The sequence below is a fragment of the Eulemur rufifrons genome, chromosome 9, assembly GCF_041146395.1.
Source record: "Eulemur rufifrons isolate Redbay chromosome 9, OSU_ERuf_1, whole genome shotgun sequence".
Lineage (NCBI taxonomy): Eukaryota > Metazoa > Chordata > Mammalia > Primates > Lemuridae > Eulemur > Eulemur rufifrons.
Window position 1 is genome coordinate 4716667 of NC_090991.1, and position 17248 is coordinate 4733914.

A 17248-nucleotide genomic window follows, 5' to 3' on the forward strand; every position below is an offset into this window, starting at 1 on the left:
GAGCCACCGCGCCCGGCCGAAATCACTTTATATAGACAAGATGGAAAACTGATTGGGGACTGCTCTTGTCGTACTTTTCTATTATTAAAAAAAAAAAAAGAAAGAAAATACATGTTTTCTTAGTAGCTAGGCACTTTTATTTTCACCACTGGTAATAACAAAAAATCTGTAGGGCCTGAAAGTATGGCAATTCTGACCCCCTATTTAAAAGAGACCTCTGAAGTACGTGGCCCGTGCGTGTGCAGTCAAAGCTTAAAGACCAGAGTGGGACGGGGGGAGGGGCCTGTGGTCAGGAGCTCGGCTGCACTGGGGAGGTTTTATTTCTCGAGCTGACAGTGGTGGATTCAGGGGTGATCACTGAATCATTTTTTGTACCTTCTTGAATATTTCAAATATTTTATAATTAAATATTGGGAGTGACTGGCATGCCCCAGCTCGACACTAAAGCTGGCCTGAGGTGCCAAGTCATATTCACTCATTACACGATCTCTGTCCAGGTCAGCTCGAGTCGCCTTCATCACATCTTTCCTCTCTCTGCAAACCCCCCGAGTTGGGAAGCTTCCTCTCTCTCTCTCTCTCTCTCTCTCTCTCCCCGTAGCCCATGGCCCTCTTTGAACAGCTCTAGCTGTGGGAATTTCTTCCTCATAAAGAGCTGAAAGCCCGCTCCAGGCCCTCCACCCACTGGAGCCACGCAGTCTGTGTGTCTTCACACAAGACCGGGGCAGTCCTTCGGATCGTGAACGCCCCTCTGCTCCCCATTTCTCCAGGTACACAGTCTCAGTTCTCTCCGAGGCAAGTAACGGAAAACCAACTCAAACCGGTTTACGCAGAAAGGTGAATGTATTGGCTCAAGTAACTTAAAGTCCGGAGGTTTCCGAGCTTCGGGCGCAGCTGGATGCAGGTACCCAGGGTGTGTCTCTGGGTCTCTTCACACCTCTTTCCTCCATGTTGCCTTTATTCTCAGACTCAGCCAACCAGCCTAACAACCCCGGAGGTTCCAGCAAAACTCCCAGAGCCCTTGGGTCATGTGACCATCCCTGAGCCAATTGCTGTGGCCAGGCAAACGGGGCACTTTGGTCAAACCTGAGTCACATGACAATCTCTGCATCCCAGAGGTAGGGTCAGCCCAGCCTGAACAACATAGGCTGAAAGTGGGAAAGAATGTTCCCCACAGGAAAATGACCACCGAAAGGTAGGACAAAGGTTCTTTAACAGAGCTCCACAATTATAGTGACTTAAACAAGGTGGAATTTTATCCTCCCTAATGGAACTCCAAGTTGTAAGAGGTCTTGGGCTGATGGGGCTGGTCCTAACAAGTGGAGTTCCTGGTAGCTGAGCATTAGTTATCTGAGTGGGAAGCAAAAGTTGTTAAAACAGGAACATATTAATATTTACTACTGTGCTGGCCACTTACAAACTTAGCCCCTTCTCCAACATCTCACCCTACCTGGCACCAGCATCTCTCCCCACCCCTCCCATCAGCATCTCTTCCGTCTCAGGTTCGCTTATGCAAGCTGATGGCACAGGAAACCTACAAGAATGACCAAAGTTGTAGAATGTCCTGAAGTTGATGAGAGTGATGTTGGAGAGCTCTTGGGGTCTCACATGCAGTGGCTGACAAATCAAAGCTCTGTCTGGCTGGGTCAGCCCTGCCTAAACAATCTGCAGAAAGATGACTTAGTGCTTTGGAAGAAAATGATCTGGATGTCATAGAAGTCAGAGTGGCCCAAAGAACTCGGGGGGCTGTGGTAAATGAGGGCTTTGAGTAGTCAGGACCCCAAAAGGACCACTGGGCAATTTTGTGGGAAAAACTATGGCTACTCAAGGTAACTTTTTGCACTCCTGGTGTCTTAGTCTGTCTTTGCTGCTATAACAGAATACCACAGACTGGGTAATTTACAAACAATAGAAGTTTGTTTGGCCTATGGTTCTGGAGGCTGGGAAGTCCAAGAGTGTGGCACCTGCATCCGGTGAGGGCCTTCGTGCTGTGCCAGCCCACAGTGGAGGCCAAAGGGGAAGAGAGCTCAAGAGAGCAGAACTCACTTTCACGACAAATCTACTCTTTTGTTAATCCAATTGCCCTCATGACCCAATCACCTCTTAACCATCCCATCTCTTAATACTGTCAAAATAGCAATTAAATTTCAACATCAGTTTGGGAGGGGACATTCGAACCGTAGCACTAAGTATTAGCACACTGATCTAAGAATTAGCACATCAACATAAATTTTGTTGTGCAAAAGATAAAATGTATGTATTTTCATAGCTTTAAGTTCATTTTTTAAAACAAAATTCCAATTAAATGTTTTTTCTCCATCTACTAAGAAATGTTGGTTCCTAGTGCAAGAGCACTTGTGGTAAGAGTGGCACTTTACTTGGGATAGTGAGCCCCCCTCCAGAATGTGTCCAATGTCTGTCTCATATGTCAGACAGGGGGTGCTGGGTGGTGGGACCCACATCACCTCATTCCTGGAGATGGCATCTGGAACAAGGTTTGGCTCAATAAATGTGTATAAATGAATGAATGAATGGAGGACCCTAGTGATGCCTGTCTGGCCCAGGGCCAGCTGGTCTGGGACTCCTTGCAGGGCATCCCTGGAACTGGACAGAATTCCCACTCGCCCTACAGTGATCAAACTCGTCTGGAGCTAAGCAGGGCTCTCACCTCCTCACTCTCTTTTCTCTGCTGGAGATCAGATGCCTTTCAGGAAGCCCAAAGTTCTCTCCTCTCTGCTCCCCCATTGCTGCTCCCCTAACTTGGCCTCCGCATCCTTTTTCCCTGGTACAGTCTTCCTGCCCGGGGCTCTGAGCACTCTCAAGACCTCTGCAAGAAATGGCTCTGTTCACATTCACATTGGTCTTCCCTGGAGGGGTGGCTGAGGCTGATTTGGGTGGGCGTGGAGTGGGAGCAGCAGTGGTTGGTGGTGCAGAGCTCTACAGTGGTGAAGTGTTTTTAAGTCCTCACAACAAGCCCAAGAGGTAGGTATTGCTACGTGGCTCTGAGAAAGCAGGGAGGTGTCCGAGGCCATGTGTCGGCAGGTGGCAGAGCTGGGGAAGGAGTTCTCCTCTGACTTCCTCTCTCATTCTCCGTTACTGAGTGGGCAGAGAGCCAGGCCGACAGCTCTGCACACCAAAACAACCAATTCTGGGAGTGTTTCTCCCCTTCCTGGGCCTCTATGTTCTCTTCTGCAAAATGGAGATAGAAAGACTGAAACCCACATAGCAGGTGCCAAATAAATGCTAGCTACGTGCTTGCTAACAGGAGTCCTGCTGCACACCCACACTCTGCCAGGGTTGTATAAGAATGGCCCGGAGACTCCGTCTGGGAGCTTTTGTCCCAGAGCAGGCAGGAGGGCGGCGTGGGTAGGAGCTCAGGCTCCCTGCCCAGGTATGAGTGCGTGATCTCGGCAAGTTACTTCACCTCCTTGAGTCTGTTTCCTCGTCTGAACAAGGGAGCCACTGAAATGGAGATGTCTACCTACCAAGGTAGCTGCTGGGCGAAATACCTGGCCGCAGGGAGCGCCCTTTGCATTCTGCTGAGTGGGCCAAGGATACGCCCGGGCCCTGGCAGGGTGCAGGATTCTGTCCTGAGATAGCTCCCTTCCCTTCCCCGTGTCTTCCAGCCCCAGGGGCCTTTCTGTCCTGGAGGCAGGAAACATTATCTCCTTCTGACCTGTGAGAAAACAGAGCCGGAAGTTCAAGGCCACTGGGATGTGGAGTCTTATGGCCCCTGACCCCTCAAGGGAAGGTATCTCAAACTCAAAGGCCTTTGGGGGTCAGCCAGGTGACTTAAACGTGGTTATAGAACAATAGGTCGAGGTAGGGCCCCCAAGAGCTTGGATTCCTTAAAGGTATTTTAACTCCAAAGTTTTTAGACTTTCTGCTCTGCTCTCCAATCCATACAAACTCAGCAGCCTGGATTCGACCTTCAAGCTGCACGTTTGAGTCCCCTGCACCTGTCTTTACTGCTTTTGCGCTGCACAGCATGCCCGCCCCTGCTCGCCCTCCTTCCTGCATCGGCTAAGGACGATAAGTGCGTTCTCAACAGCAGAAGTCTGCTGGGCTTGGCTCTGCCGACGGCGAACCCTGGTCAGTTCCTGGTTCTCCTCCAAGAAGCCTGTGTCCTCTCAGCCAGCGTCATTCAGAGCAGTCTCGATGGTTAGGCCCATGGCTGCCCTGCTCTGTCACGGCACTCTTTTGCTCAGAAGCCTCCCCTGGCTAAAGCAGGCAGAGGAAAATCTCTCTTGAGAGCTCAGCTCACAGATCACCTCCTCCAAGAAGCCTTCCCTGAATTCCTTGGCAGGACCAGGTAATTACCTTGCATGCTTGTGCACCACAGTGCTTTTCACAAGTAACTTTCACATCGCAACCCAGAGTCTAACCCAGTGTCTGACCCACAATGGGCACTCCATAAATAAGCATGAAATGGGTGAATAAACTCACCTGCTGTGTGACTTTGAATGAGTGACTTTACCTCTCTGAGTCTCTGCTTTCTTATCTGTAAAATGAGTTGTGATGAGGGAGCATTCACAGAAAGCATGGTGTGGCAGGTTGAAGAATGGCTCACAAAAAAACTCCAGTCCTAACCCAATCTCTGCAACCTGTGAATGTTCCTTATGTGAAAAAAAAGTGGGGGGGGGGGCGCCAGGCGCGGTGGCTTCTGCCTGTAATCCTAGCACTCTGGGCGGCTGAGGTGGGAGGATCAGCCTGAGCAAGAGTAAGACCCTGTCTCTACTAAAAATAGAAAAATTAGCTGGGCGTGGTGGCGTGTGCCTATAATCCTAGCTACTCAGGAGGCTGAGGCAGGAGGATCCCTTGAGCCCAGGAGTTTGAGGTTGCTGTGAGCTAGGCTGATGTCACGGCACTCTAACCCAGGTGACAGAATGAGACTCCATCTCAAAAAAAAAAAGATCTTTGCAGATGTGATTAAATTAAGGGTCTTGCTGAGATGGGAGATTGTCCTGGGCTATCCAGAATGCACTCACGAGGGTCCTATGACAGGAGGCAGGAGGGCCAAGTGGGAACTGTGATGGAAGCAATCATTTGTTTTCTTGCCTCTGCCAGCTTCTGGAGGTCACCAAGTGGTCATAAGCCAGGAGCCTCCGAAGCCAGAAAAGGCCGGGAATAGAATCTCCCCTAGAGCCTCCAGAAGGCACCAGCCCTGCCGACAACTTGGTTGTAGCCCCGTGAACTCCTAACCTCTGGAACTGTAGAGAATAAGTATGTGTCGTTTGAAGCCACTAAATTTGTGGTGACTTGTTACAGCGTCCCTAGGAATCTAATACCCATGGAAGGTAACTAGCACACAGTAGGTGCTCAAACATGGCAGTTACTTTGACCTCACTGGAGCTCTCTCCGTTTGCACGCACGTCCCTTCCCCTCTCACTTTCTGAGACAGCCACCCTCTTCTCAGCCTGGGCTCCCTTCCTGCCCGTCCTTCAAGGCCTGGCTCAAATGCCACCTCCTCTCAGCCTTTGCTGCCATCCAGGAAGGCTAATTTCTCGAACAAAAGTGACTCCTGAAGCAGTGCCTGAGCCGTGGTCCCCGAGGAGGCCTGTGAACCCCTACCCCCAGTACTGAGCATGGGGCCCAATGTGTCCAGTCATGTAACTTTGATACCAATGTATTTAAAAGAAACAAAACACAAAAAATACTAATTCCAAGGCCAGAAAACGGGCTCTGGTGGACTTGGGGTTCCAGCTGGCTTCCCTCCCTCTCTGAGTGGAGGGGCTAGTCTCTGGGACCCTGTGTGGGAAGGAGAAGTCCCCAGTGAGGCCTCCTCAGCTTGCCCCCACTGGGTTCCTAGAGCCGGCCCGCCCTTAGGCTCTCCCCGAGAGCAGGTTACGGCAAGGCAGGGAGGGCAGGAGACCAGCTGGGTGGGGTCTAGGGGGCCCTGGATGGATGAAAGGGCCCGTTCCCATTTGTCTAGCTTCTCACCTGGAGTAGTAACAGCAGCTCCCGCATGCCAGGCTCTGGGTAAATGCTTTACACACATTACCCCAGGTAATCCTCTCAGCAACCTCATGAGGTGGGCACACTACTATACCCATTCTGCAGGTGAGGAAACTGAGATGCAATGAGATAAGTGGTTTGTCCAAAGCCATCCAGCTGGGCAGAGGGGAGACAGATTTAGGAACCAAGTCTGTCTCCCCCAGAACCTATGTGCTTAAAACAACGCGGTCCACACTGCAGTCCACGTTGTGGTCCAGCTCTGCCTTGCCCCTTGCACCGCTCTGGGAGACTGGTGGCCGAGCCTGGTGGAAAGGCTATGGGTGGTGGTCTTGGTTCTGTCACTGTAACCTGAGAACCTGGACAGGTGACGTTACCACTCTGTGCCTCAGTTTCCTCCTCCACAAAATGTGATGAGCCTACCTCACAGGGGGCTGCCAGGATCAAATAAGACACCGTACAAAAAGGGGCATAGTGCCTGACAGAATAAGGGCGCCACACCTATCATAATACCTTATTTCACAGATGAGAAAACTGAGGTTTGAGAGAGGGGATTCACTTGTCCCAGGTCACCTGGGAGCTCTGACACCTTGACCACCCCACCCCCACCCCAAAGGCAAATGGCTTCCATGGGGCTGTGGATAGGGTCCTGCCCACAGAGCCCAGAGGCTGGGTGGGATTGGAGGCTTCCCAAGGAGAGGGCAGTGGGCTCCCACCTGAGCTGTGCTGAACAGAAGCCTTGGAGCAGCAATGGCTCAGGAGTCTGTAAGTTAATGCGTTCATTCACTCACTCATTCATTCAACACCCCTCTGCTTAAAATCTGCCAATGCCTTTCTTCCCATAGCACTAGAATTGCAACCAAATTCCTCGCCAGGCCCTCTGCAGCCCTGCAGGCTCTGGCCTTCCATGGTGGCTCTGACTTCAATCTACCCACTATTTGTCTCCTTGCTCATGGCCTCCTCACAATTCCACTTACCAAGTTCTCTCCTGCCTCAGGACCTTTGCACTTGCCATTCCCTCCACCACGAATGCTCTTCCCAGCCAGGTGTGATGGCATGTACCTATATACCTATAGTCCCAGCTACTCAGGAGGCTGAGGTGCCAGGATCACTTGAGGCCAGGAGTTCGAGTCCAGCCTGGGCAACATAGTGAGAACCCATCTCTAAAAAAATAAATGAAAACGAAGAATGCTCTTCCCCAGCCTCTGTTCATGGCAGTTCCTTCCTGCGATTCAGATCTTTGCACAAATAGGCCTCCTTCTCTCACCCCCAGCTAAGTAGCCCTATCCATCACTTCCCCTGCTAATTTTCTTCCCAGCACTTACTGCTCTTTAAAATTATCTTCTTTATGTATCTAAGCATTTGTTTGCTGTCTGTCTCTTCCCGCCAGGATGCCAGCTCCATGACAGCAGGGACCACATTGTCTCTGTTGATTCCTCAGCACCCAGGAAGGTGCCAGGTGCCCAGCAAATGAAGAAATTTGTGTACAGCCTATGCAATTTTGAAATCGAAAATGTTTCTCAAACTGTAAATAGGTGGTCACAGGTGAGTGCCAGGGGTGGGGTGAGGGTGGGGGCCTGACCCGAGACTGGAAGCACCTGACGGCAGGATGCTGGTCCAAATCCTCCGCCCGGGTTCCAGCCCCCATCCGGAGCCCCTTACCGCGGCGTCCCCAGGCGGGGGCGTTAGAGTCCTCGAGGGCTGCTCCGGGATCCCACAGCAAAGCCCCCTCCCCCAAAGCCGGCGGGCGGGGTGAGCGCAGTGGGGCGCGCGGGCCGCCAGGGGGTGCTGTCGGGGCGCGCACGGCCCACTTGGCGCCCGGGCCGCGAGCGAGCGCAGCCAGGCCGCCCGGGAACTTTTTTCCTCGCGCTCTCGCTCTCCTTCTCCCCCCGCGCGTCGCCCGCCCGCCCGCCCGCCGGTCCGCTCTTCCTGTGCGGAGGGGATCGCATTTCCCCGCGGCACCCGCGGACACCAGGCAGGCCGGCCGGTGCGCGGCCAGGGCCCGGTCCCCGCGCCGCCGGCTCCCCGCGCCCCCGGGCGCCGCCCCCGCTCGCGGCTGGGCTCTGAGCGGCGAGTTGGAGCGAGGCAGCGGCGAGGGCAGGCGGCGAGCCGAGCAGGCCGCCCTGCCCGCGGCCCGAGCGCCGGCGCGAGGAGGGGGCGCCGCGGCCCACCCTCCTTCCTGCCTGGCCGCGGGCCGGCCGGGCCGCCTCGCCCTGACCCCCATGGCCGCCCGGGCCTCCGGGCCGCGAAGTCGCAGCGCCAGACCCAGGGCCCCCGAGTGAGCGCGGGCGCCGAGGTGAGCAGCGAGCGCCGGGACGCGGGGCCGCAGGGGACTGTACCGCGGGGCGGGGGCGGCGCGAGGTGTCGGGATCCCCGGCCCGGAGAGGAGTCGAAGCGGGTTCGGCGGGCGAGCGCGTTCGTTGGGTAGAGATGTGGGGTCCTCGGGGTCATTGCTTTGTGTGGTGTGGGGGGTGCGCCAGGTCACCGGATGGCCGTCTGGGGAGCTGCAGGGTGGGGGCGCCCTGCGCCGCGGCAGAGGGAGGGTCTTCTGGAGGATGTGTGCGGCCGGCTGGGGTCCGGTCGGGGCGTGGGGACGCGAGAAGCGAGGGTCGATTGTGGCAGGGGGCTCTGCGTGCGCCGAGGCGTGGAGTGCTTTAGAGCGTGGGGTGGGGACGTGGGGGCATTCGCGCGGCGCGGGAGGGGAGCTTTGTGAGTGCATCCGGGGTGGGGGGCGGGGAGCTGACTTCTCTATGCGTGACTGGGGGCCCGGCGTGGCCATCGCCTGGGAGTCAGGGCCGCGAGGGGCGACAAGGGCCGTGCGTGGCGAGATGGGGCGCGCGGGGCTCTCCGCGGTGTCCCCACCCGGGCAGCGGCGCTGGGGCCTGTGCGCAGGCCCGCCGCCGGGCAGGAAGCGGCCCCCAACGAACGGGGGAGCTCCGTGGCGGCCAGACCTGGGGCGCGCAGGCCCTTCGGGGGTGACGTCACGAGTGGGGGCACCGGACACGCGAGCCTGGTGCCCCCCAGACAGCGGCGCGGCCAAGCCCCTGGCCCCATGGCCCTTTTCTGGGCTGGGCCGCTGCGCCTTGTAGGCAGTGGACCCGGGAGGAGGACATGGAGGCAAATGTGGTGGGGGCAGAGGGGTGACAGGACGCGGGGGTGACATTTGGAGAGTGGTCGCACCAGGGACCTCTGGGGAGGGGCGGAGGGGAAGCGAAACACTAGCCAGGCCCGGGGTCGTTGCGGCCCCAGCTTCCTGGGGCGCCTGTTTTCCCAGCGAGCGGTTTCCCTTCTTGAGGATCTTGGTCCTTCTCAGTTCCACGCCAGGGGCCGGAGTGCGGGCCGGAGCCGTGCCCTCCTCCAGGGAGCCCTCGCTCCCGAGGGAGCGGCGGGGCTTCGGCTCTGAATGGAGACAACCGAGTGTAACAATGCGCTATTGGGGGGCTGGGGGAGGGGAGGCAGCGCGCTTGAATGGCGGAGCCGGCCCCGCGCTTCCAGCACGCCTCGCTCCCTCCCGCAGCGCCTTCCCCGTGGGTTCAGCGGGCCCTGATTCAGAGGCCCACGCGGGACGTGCACTGTTCCCTCCCACCCAGAGTGCCCTCTCTTTATTTCTTTCCTAAGGCAGCGGTGTATTGAGAATTCAAGGGCATTACATCTGGTTGCAATCCAGTTTCATGCCATTGCCGGGCTAAGACCTTGCGCTGACGTCAGAGCAGGGGAATTACTTCTTTTTATTTTATCTTTTTTTAGTTGTCTGCTGCCCTGGGAGGGGGGCGGGGTGGGCTAGGCGAGCTCTGATGTGGAGGCGCCAGCGCGATGGGAGCCCAGAGCTGGGGGCTCTGCTTCCCTTCCTGCCACCGCCCCCTCCATTCTCTGGGCAGACCTCGCCGTGCTCAGGGTCAGGCCCACCCTGGGTGGGGGCCAGCCCTCGCTGCAGACTGAGTTGAGGCCCCTCCCGACTGACCACACAGCTGCGTTTTCAGAGGCTTCCCTGAGATGCGGCCCTCGGGATCTGGAAGCTGGAAAGTCTTCTAGTTTCCCACCCCTCCCCCCTTGACAGTTTTCGGGGGGTATGGGGCCCAGGACCAGGAGCAAGCAGAGATGGCCTTTTGGGTGACACAGAAGTGAACACAGTCATTCTGATCTCCAGGCAGGCTCGCTCCCAGAAGTCTGGCAAAAGCTCTCACAGTTAAAAGCCTTGGAGAGAAGGAGGATGTATCAAGGGTGATCCAGGCCCCAGAAGCCAACTGTGGAGTGGGCAAAATAGAACCTTTCCCAACAGCCACCCATCCCTCCTGCTTCTGCCGGATGGAGGGAAACCGCCTTTCTCTCCCACTGGTCCATGAGGCTCTTGTAGGCAGGGACCCTGTCTCACTCTTTAGACCCTGAAGCCCAGACTGATGGCTTTGCTTTCAAACTCCTGCCAGTGACTTATAGTAAGAAATACAATTTAGGTCACAATACCATGCACACCCACTATATATAACTGAAACAAAAGTTTAGTGAAATAACTCCTCTACTGTGTCTCCTGGTCTCTGATACTTTCTGTTCTAATCTATTTGATTTTTTTCTTTTAAATTGCTGGTTGCAACCCACTAAATTAATTTCACAATCCATGGATGGGTTTGAAAAACAGGCCTTGGAAATGAATCTGCCATCTAGTCATTCACCAAACATTAATTGAGACCCTAACAAATCTTCTCTTTTTTTTTTTTTTTTTTTTTGAGACAGAATCTCACTCTGTTGCCCGGGCTAGAGTGAGTGCCGTGGCGTCAGCCTAGCTCACAGCAACCTCAAACTCTTGGGCTCAAGTGATCCTCCTGCCTCAGCCTCCCAAGTAGCTGAGACTACAGGCATGCGCCACCATGCCCGGCTAATTTTTTCTATATATATATTTTAGTTGGCCAGATAATTTCTTTCTATTTTTTTAGTAAAGACGGGGTCTTGCTCTTGCTCAGGCTGGTCTCAAACTCCTGACCTCGAACGATCCACCCGTCTCGGCCTCCCAGAGCAATTCTTCTCTTTTTTAAGTACTCAAGTAACACATGGATATATTCTCATTGCAAAAAATGTAAATAACCCAGAAGTTTGTAGAGTAAAAGTTCCCTTGGCACCCTCCCACAGGTTAACTGTTTGAATGGATCCTTCCAGACTTTTTGCTAGGCATTTAATGTATACATGCATTGTATATACCAGTACAGACATAGCTTTTTTTCCCCCAAACAAGAATACACTGGTGACTCTCACTCTGACCTCCTTTTTCCTCTGCATTTGTCTTGGAGAGGTTATAGGGTGAGATGCTTCAGGGCAAGGCTCTGGGTTGACTCTGGGCTCCACCACATTCACTGAATGAGTTATTTACTTCTCTGTGCCTCAGTGTCCCCATCTATACAATGGGAGAATAACACCATGGACTTCCCAGGACTAATGTGAAGATTTAATGAGTTAATGCATGTAAGGTTTAGAACAGTGCTTTTCCCGATCAATGCAGGAATGCATTGCTATCTTTATCATATTATTTTTATTATTCTATTTCTATGGCAACCCACGTTTGTATCTCATGGCTTTTAACAGCTGCCTGTGGCCATGGCATGTATGTGTCTTTTTCCTTTCTGGCCCAATGTGTGGCTCCACAGGGAGGGAGGAGGCGCATGTAACTGCAACGGTGTACACAGAGCGTGTCTCTGTGGGAACAGTGTCCTGTGGGCGCTGGGCCCAAGGGAACAGGGATTTTCAAGGACCCACTGTTTCCAAAGTCCTGTGTTTAGTGCCAGGGTCCAAGCAGGAAACAACCCCCCCAAGGAGGTCACAGCCCAGTGGGTGACTGGAGATCCAGATAATACCTTGGCCAGATTTGGGGTCTTGGCGGAGGTTGGGGCTTCGAGGGAAGGGGGCTCTAAGCAGGTGCTTCAGGCATGGTTTGGTAGGAAGGAGTGGGACGTTCCTGGCAGAGGGGGCTTAAGGAGCAGAGCAAGTCTTTGGAGGGTGGCAGGGCTATGGCCTGGGCTCAGAAAGAATGGTGGCAGAAGAGGCCAGGCCGCTGCCCGGCATCCTCACTGGCCTCCCTGCCTCCATCCCACCCCCTCCCAGGACCCTCGGGGCACTTCCAGGGCCCCTGCTGCTTTCTGAATAAAGGTCCCATCTGTAGTCCTCCCCTCGCCCAGGGACCTTTCAGGTGTCCTTTGCCTGTTCTGCCATCATTCAGGCCTTGTCACCTGCTGCCACAACCCACCCTCCTTCTCTAGGCGCTGCCATGTGCCTCCCTACCTCTGTGCGTTTGCCTGGGCTGTTCCTCCCACCTGGATGCCCTCCCCTTCTTCCCTGCCTCCCAAGACCAAAGCAGACGTCCTGCCTCCTCCTCCTCTGACCTCCAAGGCAGAGTGAGTCATCTCCCTTTGTCTATACCCCTGGCGTGGCGTTTATCACGGAATTATCGGCAGTTCTGTCAGTGTCTGGCCTCCCCACGAGGCTTAAGCATCTAGGCCTGAAAGCACGTCTCCTTCCTCTCTCCGGCCCAGCGCCAAGGGCGAGGCCTAGAACACAGGGCGCTCAGAAATGCTTCCTGGCAGAAGGGCCAGGTGAGGTGGAGTGGGTGAGAACCCGGACATTGCTTCCTGTGGGCCCCTTCAGTCCTAGCAAGGGTGTGCACTCTTTGTGGGTTCTGTGCTGTCAGACTTCAGCTGAGTAGGGTGAGGGGCTTGGGGAGCCAGGGCCAGCTCCCCCAGGCTGCTCCCTGAGGGGGCTGGGAGAAACTGGCTCATCCTGTTTCCCCAGGGACTGAGGCAGAGCTGTGCCCTGTTCCTGGTGGGTCACTGGGGATCTGAGATTGGAATGTGACACCAGAGAGGAGGGAGGCAGGACTGGAGGTGCAGGTTGGGGCTTGGCTGGCAAAGGACAGATTTTGCTCTACTGGTTATTGAATTGTGTGTGCGTGCGCATGCTCGCGTGCGTATGGTGCAGGGGTACAGCAGAGTTGGCGGGAGAGATGATGTAGGAGAAAAGGAAAGCTTGGGGGCAGAGAGGCAGGGTGGGGGTTAGGGGATGTGGGGGTCGTGAGTGGGGCTGGGATCAATGGAGGTGGGGGCTGAGGGAAGGAGAGAGGGAGATGTTCTCGTTGCTGGACGGTAAGCTTAGTACCAGGAAAGGCGGCGAGGCGTACCAGGGTTCTGTGCTGGTGGACGTTCAGGCTTTGTCCGTTGGTTCAGCAGACATGCCCTGTGCTCACACTGGGCACCAGAGGTGAGCAGCCTGTGGTCCGACTTTCAAGGCCCATGAAGTCCAGGGGCCAGGTGGACGATGAGCACCCAGTTTTTGCACAGTGAGCAGGCTGTGGCAGAGAAGGTGCCAAGGATGCTGGCAGGAGTGTGTCCTGAGAGGAGGGGCAGAGATGCAGTGGGGTACAGGGCAGGGCCGGGCACTGTAAGGAGTTGTGGGGGTGGGAAGCCAGGCTAGTGGGGCACCTCCCCTCTCCTCTCTGGCCTCAATCGCATCTGTAAGTTAGGGGAGGGTGGACTGCTGTCAGACAGATGGCCTGTGGGCCCACGTCCCCACTCCTCGGGGATGAGGGCCTGGGTACCCCAGTGGAGAGGGCTCACTCAGAGCATCTGCAGGCCCACAGCTGGGGGGCTTGGCTTGAGGGAGAACATGCAGAGCCGAGCTTGGGCTTGCTCTCCTAGAGTTGCCTTCTTGGAGACTGTGCCCATCTGGAGGGCACGCTGGGGCTGGGGTAGGAGAAGGAGCATAGGATTTGGAATCAGGAGTTCCAGCTGCTGCTCCAAGCAGGTCACTTTCCCTCTCTGAGCCTCAGTTTCCTCTTCTGTCAAAAATGCGAACACGAAGTAGAGCAAGCGTGAAAGGTGATGATGGTGTGTTCTGTGATCTGGAAAGCAAGGAGGTCCTATAGCTTGGGGTCATAAACACAGGCTTTGGGCCAGGCCAGCCTGGGTTCCAATCCAGGTACCAGCTGCTCTCTCTGAGGCTCCATTTCCACCCCCCACCCCCCTTAAAATAGGGATAAGAACAGGCCCTTCCTGGTTGCCGGTGCAGAACACTCGTGCCTTGCTGGGGTGCTACTCATACTGCCAAAGGACTTCGCATGTGGAAGAGATGGCTGTTACTGTTCTTTCTCCATTCAGGCCAGGTTACCTCTAAAACTTACCTGCGGTGACACTGGCCAAAATGAGGAGCTTTGTGCTTGTTTCTTTTCTAGCCAGATTGAGGCAGATGGATTGAGGGGGTATTTTTACACATGGTGCAGGTGGGACTTACTAGTTTACCGGCCAGGATTTCTGTATCCAGAAGGACTTTGCCCCGATGGTGTGGGTAGACCCCAAGAAAGCATCCAGTAACTTGCGACTTTGGTGGCAGCATAACCGTAACTCATTCATTCATTCACAAAGCACACGTTGGGCACCAAGGTACTGGGAACACAGCCATAAACGAGATGCAGTTCTAACGCAGCATCGTGGATACACAGGTGTATTTTGGACTTTGCCTGCCTGGGTTCAGATCCAGGTTTCACCACTGACTAGCTTGGGCAAGTTATTTATCTCTTTTACTCAGTTTTCTCGTCTGTAAAATGGGGGAAATGTTAGAATCTACCTTGTAGGGTTGTTAGGTGAATTAATACATCTGAGTTCATACAGATAAAGTACTTAAAACAGTGTCTGGTGCGTAGAAAATGCCAGAGAATGGCTCCTCCTCATTGTGGTCATTTTTATTCCTGCCCTGAAGAATCTCACAGACCAGCGTGGTGCTGGGGGAGGCTGTCCCAGCCAGAGCTTCCCTGTGAGGGATGGCACCCAGAAAGCAGGCCCCAGGCAGCCTGACCCCTTGATTCAGACCCCCCTGCGGTGACCTGGAGCTGCTTCTCTGTTCTGCTGCGGGGGCCTGGTGATGGGGAGGCCCCGTGAGGCCTTATTCGCCCGGAATAAGGCACCAGATTGGCTTGACACTTGGAGAAAGAATTCTAGTATCAAGTATAGAAGGCCAGTGTTCTCTTTCTTTCATTTTTTTTTTTTTTTAAAGAGACAGGGTCTTTCCCTGTCACCCAGGCTGGAGTGTAGTGGTGCAATCATAGGTCACTGCAGCCTCCAACTCCCAGGCTCAAGCGATCCTGATCCTCCTGGCTCACCTCCTGAGTAGCTGGGATGACACGTGTGCGCCACCACACCCAGCTAATTTTTAAATTTTTTGTGGAGACGGGGTCTCACTGTGTTACATTGCTCTCAGGCTGGTCTTGAACTCCTGGCCTCAAGGAATTCTTCCACTTTGGCCTCCCAAAGTGATGGGATTCTAGGTGTGCGTGAGCCACCATGCCCAGCCCCGAAAGTGTTTTCTGATTGAGACAGCCTCAGTTGCCAGAGGCCACCAGGCCGCCTCTGTGTGGCCTTAGGCAGATCCCTCAAACTCACTGAGCCCCCATTTCCTCATTCTTCAAATAGTGAAAATAATAGTACTTATTTCACAGTTTTGTGGTTTTTTTTTTTTTTTTTTTTTGAGACAGAGTCTCACTCTGCTGCCTGGGCTAGAGTGCCGTGGCATCAGCCTAGCTCACAGCAACCTCAAACTCCTGGGCTTGAGCAATCCTCCTGCCTCAGCCTCCTGAGTAGCTGGGACTACAGGCATGCGCCACCATGCCCGGCTAATTTTTTCTGTATATATTTTTAGTTGTCCATATAATTTCTTTCTATTTTTAGTAGAGATAGGGTCTCGCTCTTGCTCAGGCTGGTCTCGAACTCCTGAGCTCAAACAATCCACCCGCCTGGGCCTCCCAGAGTGCTAGGATTACTTTTACAGGCGTGAGCCACCGTGCCTGGCCTGGGTCCAGTTCTTGCTCAGATTCAGGTTCCATTGTTTTTGACAATAGCCCAGAGGCAATGTGAGAATGAGAATTCTTAAAAAATATAAAAACCACCTGGAAGATTTCTTCTTAGGGGCTACAGCTCCTTGGAGATGTGTGGTTGTAAACTTCCCACTAGCCCAAAAGGACAAAGAATTGTACAGTGATTGGAGAGACATTGAGGCCCAGAGGCTTAGCGGCTGTAGCAGAGTCACCCAGCAATCCAGGCATGGGGCGGGCTTGGCAGGGAACGGGTGGGAGACGACCAGAAAGGGGTTTTGGTCTGGAGCTTTCTGACATTTGACAGTTACTCCTTCAGCAAATCGTTATGGGCAAGCAGCATTGATACACAGCTGAGGTCACATGGGCCTGTCTTCTGGAAGCTTCTAGTCTGCTAGGGAAAATGAAATTTGTGCATTATTGTGTTAAGAGGTAAAATACAAACTAACTGTTCTATTAGAGGGGTCAGTCATGCATTCACTTACTCCAGGGGACACTGTGCTAGGCCGTGAAGCAGTAGTTCTCAATCGGGGGCAATTTTGTGCCTCAGGACTTTGGGCCATGTCTGGAGGCATTTCTGCTGTCTCAACTAGGGAGGCGCCACTGGCATCTAGTGGGTAGAGGGCAGGGATGCTGCTCAACATCCTACAATGCACAGGACAGTCCCCACAACAACATACCAGCTGGTCCCAGATGTCCACAGTGCCAAGGGGGTGGGAAGCCCTGCCCTGGGACAGCCTGGTGACTGAGCAGCCATTACAAAAATGACTGCATAGGTATGGATTTAATTGTAATTGTGAGCTAAGAAGGAAAAGGCAGAGGGCAGAGAGAGTGATACAGGGCTTTCCACTCCTTTAAGGGGAGGCTTTGGGGGAGGTCTTTCCAGTGAGGGCACAGCCCAGGCAAAGGCTCAGAGGCAGAAAGTGAAAGGGTATGTCATGGGCAGGGCAGGCTGCCTTGTACCTGGTGTGTGTCTGGGAGACACCAGAAAAAGACCTGGCCTCAGTGGACCTAGGAAGTAGCTTCCAGAGGTGGGGAGAAGATAAAGGAGGGGAGGTGTTCTCCCCTTTAGTCTGGCCTGAGGGAGCTACACTCCCCCCCCCCCGCCATGCTGTGCTCTGGGGGACCAGGTGGGTGGGTGGGTGGGTGGGTAGAGGTACCCTATAGGGGCCCAGGTGCAGCCCTACAGCCTGGGACCCAGCGTCTGCCCTTTCTGTCATTTGTATCCCTCTGATAGGCGGAAAAGAGAAGCAGGAAAAAAGGGAGAAGAGGAAGAACAATATTTTCATTTCAAGCACAGATAGGGGTGGGGGAGGTGGGAAGGAATCTGGTTTATGATACCTTTGAGACAAGCACAGAAAATCCCCACCGTGGCCCGAAATAGCACTAAAAACACATGTTTTGCCAAATCAGACTTAATTCACTGGCTGTCTCTTCTTGAGTCCAGCAGGATGTGGATGG

General features: G+C 54.3%; 1 protein-coding gene across 1 annotated transcript in view; it reads left to right on the forward strand.

Annotated features, from left to right (window-relative positions):
* The first annotated feature begins 8066 nt into the window (after positions 1–8066).
* Positions 8067–17248, forward strand: part of RAI1 (retinoic acid induced 1) — a 119324-nt gene continuing 110142 nt past the window's right edge. Inside the window, exon 1 of the mRNA XM_069481907.1 lies at positions 8067–8245. The gene's annotated coding sequence lies outside the window, so the exon portion shown is untranslated. The remainder of the gene's footprint in view (positions 8246–17248) is intronic.